The 8599-nt window shown below is 34.1% G+C and overlaps 1 long non-coding RNA gene across 1 annotated transcript; it reads right to left on the minus strand.

Moving 5' to 3' along the window:
* Positions 1–319: 319 nt before the first annotated feature.
* LOC120079400 lies at positions 320–2567 on the minus strand. The gene is made up of 2 exons (XR_005482235.1): positions 2076–2567; positions 320–935 (listed from the first exon to the last, which is right to left on the minus strand). It is a non-coding gene; the product is annotated as an uncharacterized LOC120079400 (long non-coding RNA).
* Positions 2568–8599: the final 6032 nt, after the last annotated feature.

Raw genomic sequence — 8599 nt, forward strand, 5'->3', positions numbered from 1 at the left:
CTGTGTTTGCACAAATACATCGTATGTGAACAACTATAAGCAAAATCAATATGAAAACAAAAAATAAACTTCATTCAATACGAAATCATAATTTAACTTTTAATTAAAAAAAACAAACTCAGTCTCTATATCTCATGCTCTATGCGAACATAGGATTTTTCTTTTGAAAATACTTTTTTGGAAACCATTTATTAAGCAAGATCAATTAATAATCAGATCTTTAAACATTTAATCACCTTTCAAAGCACTTCAACATCAAATAATCCTTTAAAACATAACAGATCAACTCATAACAAGAAATCTTTGAAAGATATGCAAATTAGTGGAATAGCATGATCCTAAGTCTTCTCATTTAAACGAGAGAATGATTCATATAAATTCCAGTCATATCCAGGAAAAATTTCACTAAACCCTGTACCCAATTTAACTTGTCCCATATGCACATATCGACAGTTTTCGCGAGACATACTCGAGTACGATAACAATTCCAGTCAGAGCATGCTGACAATCCTCGTCGGACGTCCACAAAGTATGCTAACATTCTTTGGGTACCTAAGTCAATGGTTTGAAATCTACTTCCCTCATAACAACAATGATATCATAATACATCATAAATCAAATTCAAAGTCCAGTGGTTTGAAATTTATTCCATCAAATCTACGATATTCAAATGAAATCATAAATCATTTAATTAATTCAGAAAATCCAACGTAAACATGGTTTCCAACAAAGTAGCTAAAATCTATTGATTTCCAATTAAAATCGATTAATTTCATGGAAATCACAATTAAATCACATATAAAATAGATCATGCTTAAGTTTCATTTCCAAACCATAATTGTGTATATATTTCATAAATCAAATACTTAAAAATAAACCACTCACAATCAACCAGCTGATCCCCAGATTTTTCATTCCATGAATTCCTAATAATCCTGAAATTTAATTGACAACTCCCTAATTATTCTCCAAACGACCATAATCCAATTTATTATTCTTCAAATAAAACCAATTTCACTTAAACTTCCTCAAAACCCTAATTTGGTCCAATTTAGAGTTTTGCTTTGCAAATCGGTCCTTTAATTTTTTTTAAATTAACTTAAGATCCCAAAATTAATCTCCAATAGATCCCAAAATTAATCTCCAATAAGAACTAACTCCACATTAATTTTCCTTAAACCTTAATCTGGACATTTTAGGATTTCCCTTTCAAATTTAACTATAATTTTACTCAATTTAGGGTTTACTCACAATTAAGTCTCTTAACAAAGTCCAAATTAACTTAAGTTCCCAACTAAATCTAATTCTAGGTTTTAAGTGCCCTAAAAATACCAATTATCCATAATTTTTTCCAAACCCTAATCTCATCCAATTTCAGGGTTTAACGTTATATTTTAATCCTCAAATTACCTTAAAATTAACTTAAGATTCCAAATTAATTTAATCCCTTCGTCAAAACATCTCATTGATATCATGAGAACTTAAATTAATCTTAAGAATATTTTAATTAACCTTAAATTTATCCAATTTTATCAAATTTCTCCATTAACCATAATTAGGATTTACTTAACAAATTAACTCCTCAATCAACTTCAAAATTAACTTAGGATCCCAATTTCTTTTACTTTTAGGTTTAAAGTATCATAATAATACCAATTCAACCCCTAATCATGCTTGAAAATACCTTAATCAACCTAAAATTGAATTTTTTTTTCGTCTTTTAATGACGGACAATAGATGACAGACTGGTTTCATCTTCAGCCTTCAGCCCTAAAAAGTTCCAGATTCGGCCCTGTTTTCCGGTAGGATTTTCAGACGCAAATCCAACAAATTCCGGTAAACAGAACTTCAATTAACCTATATAAACCTTTTACCTATCATTTGAATTAACTAACATCAAAATTTTGATGTCCAAGTATCCCTAAATCTCCCGGAATCGACCCCAACACTTCCACGGTACCCCTATTTTCCGGCGAAAAGTTGCAGAATTTTAAGAGTTTAAATTCCTCAATTCCGGCTAATAAAGATCAAATAAATGACCATAGAACTCTATAGAGACCTTAGAAGTATCTTACCTTCGAATTTGGAGCTTCGAATTAGCCTATAACTCCACGAATTTGCTTAAAACCGGCGATACTCTGTTTTCCGTCCACTCCGGCCGCCACTGATTTTCTTCTTTTTCCTTTCTTCTCCGGCCATGATTCTTCAACACAACCCACAGAAATCTTCTTTACTCCTTCCTCTGTTTGTTTTTTGAAGAAACTCGGAATTTGCAACAGGAATTTGTTCTCACCGACCAAGCTTTTCTGCTTATATCTATCAACCATAACCGATCATCTCTTCTTCAGCCAACAAAGTCCCTCCAGCTTCTGCTTACCTTATTCAATTCGTGGCTTCCGCTGAGATTTTCCTTCATTTACTTCATTTTGAAGTATCTTTAAAGAAAACTTGGTAATTTCTTCGTAATTTCCCCAAATTCATTCCTCCAATTTCCAACAATCTCTTCTCTCGGCAACAACAAATATCACATACATATATATTTTTAGTTTCCTCAAATAAATTCCCTTCCTATTTCTAATTTAACCTAAATATAGTAAAATTTAAGGGCTTGCCTGTTCAATAATAATTTTGACCCAAAATGTCAGTTTCCGAAAATTAAACACTTAATTCACATTTCTCTTAATTCTTCTCAATTTCATTTCCAATTTCCAATATTAGTTTGTCTTAGGTTCATTTTAGGTCATTTAATTCCCAATATCCCATATTAATTCCTTTACTTTTTATACTTCAATTTTTACCAAACTTTATTGTACTTATATTTCAACTAATTTAATTTAGCAATAAAACTTGATTTAAAAAATAGATATCAACTTTCACTAAGCTTACTTAAGATCATTTTACTCCCATTTAATTTAGAAGCCTATCAAAAAAGACCAAACGAGGATGATCGTCTGATTGAACCTTCATTCCTGGATTCTCATAAACGACTGGAATTCAATTATCGATTATCGGATCAAGATGATATTGATAATGTTTTCTACTTATCTTTTATTACCTTAAATAAGGTAACTATTTTAAGTAAAGAACTTTTCTCTTTCGCTAAAAGTCTCGTTAGTGAAAAATTTTCTATCTTAGTAGGACCAATAAGAGAGGAAGAAGTGGGGAGAACATCCCTTAGGCTAGCTAGTCACACAACTTGAACTATTTTAACTAAGAACTCCCGCTAACTCGCTCTTCTACATCGTGTAGGGTATGGAACTCGCTTGCCCAGCCGGAGAGAGGTCGACTAGAAAAAGCCGATTCATACCATTCCTCGGGCTGACTTAACTCAGCAACTCTTAACTAAAGAACAACTAACGCAACTGGTGCCCTCAGGGTGGTCAAATCCAAAGAGCAACAAAGAAACTATCTAGCTCTAATAAGAGTTCGGCCTTACCAAAGCCTTAGCTAGACATCTAGCCCCCCCATCTTAATTTTGATAAAATGAAAACAATTTAGAGCTTACAGAATATTATTGAGAGTGTATTCCTTTGAACAGGTCCCTGATAAATTTTTGGTATTGTTATGGTAAGTTCGTTATGCTGACAATTTTTTTTTTAAAAAAATATAAGAGTTAGTAAAGTAAGTTTAGGTTGATTTTTGGTAATGATCTCTAGATTGGTGTGAAAGTTGGGATCGTTAGAGTTGATATCAGAGTAGAGTTGTTCGTGTTGACTAACCTAGAATCTAGGTTGTTAACTAAGTGGTTAAGTTATTTATAGTAAACGATCTTTCTCAATTTCCTCTCCATCACCAGGCACACACTTTTATTTTTCTTTATTATTTTATTTGTTAATTTGCTTGGTTATACGCCTATGTTTGATTTGCATGTTTGTTGAATTTGGTTGCTAGTAGGCATAAGATGCTCCTATAGATAACTAGATAGTTTATACTTATCTTGTGCTTATTGCTTGTTAATAGGCATAGGATGCTCTCATAGATAACTAGATAGTTTATGCTTATGTTGTGCATGTTGTTTGTTAGGATGCTTCGGTAGTTGACTAGATAGCTTGATTCTTTTTTGTACATGCTCTATGGTAGTAGGTTTAATATGTCACCTTGGATTTAAGTTAGTAATTGAGGCTTGTAAAATATGAAATTGGTTAAGTGGTGTTAGTGTCTGATAACGGGTAGAAATGCACGTTATTACAGCGCAAATAAGTAAAACAATGAGAGAATATGACAGTAAAAATAAACAAAATCATGTCCAAAAGTATTAATCTGAGAAAATTGCGATCGCATGCGCCCATCGCATAAAAGCAGCTAATTTGCTTATTTTGTGTAGGAAAAATGTGTTGGTGCAAGTAAAATTGCGATCCAAGGAATTAGGCATTCACACGCATTGAAAGATTGCGATCGCAAAGACATGCGATTGTATGCGATCGTGAGAAGTTGCTTAAGAAGGTGGCCGCATAAAGACTGCGCATCAAGGTGACAGCATAATAAATCATGATGGGACGGAAAGCTGATGACGGTCGAATCTGAATTTAGTTGACAATCCGTTAAAACCACACTGTAGCAAGTACACTCAACTTTCAGTGACCATTAATCGGCGCATCAGAGCAGAAGATTTAATGACCACCCATCATTCCAATCATTAGAGAGAAAAGCTTCTTCACTTTGAGCTCTATAAATACCGAAGGCCACCATTGTTAACAAAGGAGATCATATACAAGATAGAGAGCCGTTAGTCTGTTCATACTTACACTTAGAAGACGGAGACGAGCTAAGAGACGAAGAAGTCGAGAGATCATTCCTAGGCAGATCGAGAGACTGCCCGGGAAGCGCTACAGAGGGAGAGAGGGCCGACACTTGCGAAAGAAAGGATATTCATCTGGACAGAGTTGAAGTAAAAAAGACAATGTAAAAAGCCATGGGAAGCAAGACATTACTACCAGGCTTCTTATCTCTAAATTCCATTGCTATTCTGTCTTCTGCATTTATTTATAGAAAATGGAAATCTCATTGTAACTTATGTTCAATCTCTCCATACTTCGCATCAGTAACTAAATTTCCGAATGAGTTGAGATGTACTTAGCTAGCATGACCTAAGATTTACACTTTATGCGATCATCTTATCTTATGTATGTGTCATTCACCCTTTAGAGATACTTGAGAGAGTAGTCTAAAGAAAGAATCTAGACTTGAGAGAGTCAGATTAGAATTTAGGCTTGAGAGAGTCAGATTAGAACCGCATAAGCAAGAGATAGAAACTTAGAGATAAGTTCTATTTGCTATTACGCATCGCATGCACTATAGAAATAGGATATGATAGTATGCGGTCACTTTGTGTATGTGTGCATCATTCACCATCGCATAGACAAGAATAGAGGCTTAGACATAAGTCCTATCGACATTTTCGTATACATTGCATGCATCATAGAAATAGGAATTATGGCATTTGTTGAGATGACATGCTGTTGTTTGTGTATAGCATGATCGCATAACTTGAACGCAATCTTAGGAAGTGTTAGTTAAACCCCTGCTCAACTCGTTCATCGCATACTCATTGTAATTCTCGATTTCATCAACTCTTTATTCGAACTCCGTCGCATAGGAAATATATTTAATCAAAACACCATCCAATTTATTTGTTTCACCATCGCAAGGGAATCAAAATTTACTGTCACATATTTACTCAGTAGTCTTGTGTTCAACCCTAGACTTACCAGGAAACCTAGTGAGGCTTATACTTGGGTCTTATTAGGAAAACTTGCATATGCAACGTATAATACATCACTGAAATTCATACATAATCGCATCACCATTTACAATGCATCAGTGTCTTCATTTAGACAATGAGTTCTAGGGATCATAAAGAGAGAAGTTGATCCAGCTCACCGATGGTTCTAGAAGCTTGCTCGCAATCAAGGGAAAACACACCGAGTTTTCCCTTAGTGGCGCAAGAGGTGTTGAAAATAGAAGCATTGCAAGACTGTTCAGACAACATGGTTAACAATGACAACGTGAAACCGCATATTGGCAACCCAACTCCTGTACTTATTGGAGAAGCTCGTTCTTTAACAACTTCAGACAAGTAAAGCCTCCGGTCTTTGATAATCAATCTACTAACCCTCTGGCGGATAGGGAATGGATGTCGGAGTTAGAAAGCTCATTTGAGTTCCTAGGTGCTAATGAATGTAAAAGAAAATACCTAGAAAATAAAATTTTTTGAAAAAACGATCTTATATATATATATATAAAGCAAAAGCTTTATAGATTCGTATCAGTCTATTGATACAAGTCATCTATTACTGATAGACTTGTATCATTTAATTGATATGAATTATCTATCACTTATCGAAATCGAAGATCCAAAAACTATAGATGATCATGAGACTGATGGAGAAATCGCCAAAGATAGATGATTAACGATGATGATCACACAAGGATTTTGATTTGTAGCCAATGTTGAGAAATAAATGATGAAGATGATGGTGTTAGCATTCAATATGCAGAAGTAATTAGGATCCTAAGCACTCTAACTACATTAATTTTAGAGATCTAGCATGCTTGTTTAAAGTAAAAACATAGGGTTTTAGAAATTTACCTTTGAAGAACTCTTCAAAGTGCTCAATCTTCAGTTGGAATCTCCTCTTCAATGGCTTGTAGATAGGGTTGGCAATGGAGTCAGGGCGAGACAGGGAGGATTCCCTCTCCCCGTCCCCGAGGATGTATTTCCCCCATCTCTATCCCCGTCCTCGCGCCGAGGGAAAGTGGTCCCCGCAGGGACCCATCCCTGTTGTTCTTCTTTTTTTTTTTTTTTTTTTTTTTTTTTTAAAATATATATAAGTATATAATATATTGTAATGTATTTTTACGGTATATATATAATTATATATTATATATTTATTTGTAAAAATTATACATACATACATACATACATAAATATATATATTAAAAAAATTAACGGGGTCGGGGATGGGTACAGGGACGGGGCGGGGATACCCTCTCCATACCCACATCCTTGGTTTGACCCCCCATCCCTGGTCAAATCAGGGATTCCCTCCCCCCGATTGGGAGGGAGGGGGACCCATAGGGATTTTTGCCAACCCTACTTGTAGACTACCACAAGTGCCTTCTCTATCATCCTCTGCCCTTAGATTGGATGGTGGAATCCAAAATGAGCATCAATTTGAAGGAATTTGGAGAGAACTTCAGGTTTTGGTTTTTAGCCTTGAAAGAACCCTTTCTCCTCAAGTTTTCAGAAAATATCCTTTCTAATTCTTAGTAGATTAGGTTGTTTTAATCCTCTTCTACATGCAATCAAAATTGCATAAGGATTTGACACCGAACATTCATGTTTTAAGTGGGAACAAGGTGGAAGAAGTGGGATTATCCCACTATCTTAAATTTTTTCAATTTTAAAATTGATTTTCTTAAAATCAATTATTTGATTTAAAATTAATCGAATTCCATTATACTAATTTCATATAAAATTAATTCAAATAAATAATTTTAATTAATTAAAATAATTTAATATCAAATATTAAATTATTAAACCACCAATTCCTTAATCATGAATCACTATTCATGTGTTTAATATTTAAATCATATTTAAATATTTTCACTTCTTCAATTTGTTTAATTTGTAATTAAACATCTAATTATATTGTATATAATTAATAGTTTCCTCAATCCGAATTTGAACGTTTCAAATTCTCTCATCATGCTATTGTAAGGTTTAGTCCGTTTATGAGCTAGTAGATAGACCTAATGGACCTATAGATCATGGGCTTCAACGATTCGAGATTAAGTGGCTAAACCCTTTTAACCGAATTAATCAATATTCGTTAACTGCCGGATCACTCCATTAAAGCCCAGTAACTGCACTCTTCTCACTGTAGATATATTGCTGTCCACTTGATTTAACCATGATTAGTAAGTCGATCCTTCACAGGTTGTTCGTTTTTACAGCTGGGTCAAAAATACTATTTTACCCTTGTAATATATCTTACTTCTTAAGTATCTACTGATCCACTAATGAACAATTAATCGAGTTCCTATCAGTCATAGAGAGGGTGAGGTCCTTTGTTCAAGAATATGAGTCAATACTTAAAGGAACAACCTATCTGTTAACCCTGAAATGGGTAAGAGTGAATTTCATTTTGCAAGACTATGTCCCCAGTTATCTACCCGGTCTTACCCCTAAAATGAGAGGCTTATTGAGTGATGATGTTGAGCCACTCTCACCATTGCAAATTAAAGGATATCCTAAATAAATAAATGTTCATAGTTAGCTCAGGATTGAGATCGGTACCTTAAGTCATCAAGTTGAAATAGTCAGTTTTAACAGTAAATGGTATTATAAAGAAAAGTGATTATTTCATGGTTTAGTCTTATGCAAACATCTTTTTCATAGGATGCCCCCACCCGCATGTCTATATATGAACAATTTCGGGATCACATCATTTGTATCATATACAGAGCGGGCCACATCCATAGTGTCCCCAAGATAAGGTACCTAACTCTATCCTTATACTTATAGACTGTTTTGGCTATATACTCAATCTTGATCCACTTTTATGTCTCTACATAAAGTTCAAGTATTCATGATATA

This window comes from Benincasa hispida, chromosome 6, assembly GCF_009727055.1.
Source record: "Benincasa hispida cultivar B227 chromosome 6, ASM972705v1, whole genome shotgun sequence".
Lineage (NCBI taxonomy): Eukaryota > Viridiplantae > Streptophyta > Magnoliopsida > Cucurbitales > Cucurbitaceae > Benincasa > Benincasa hispida.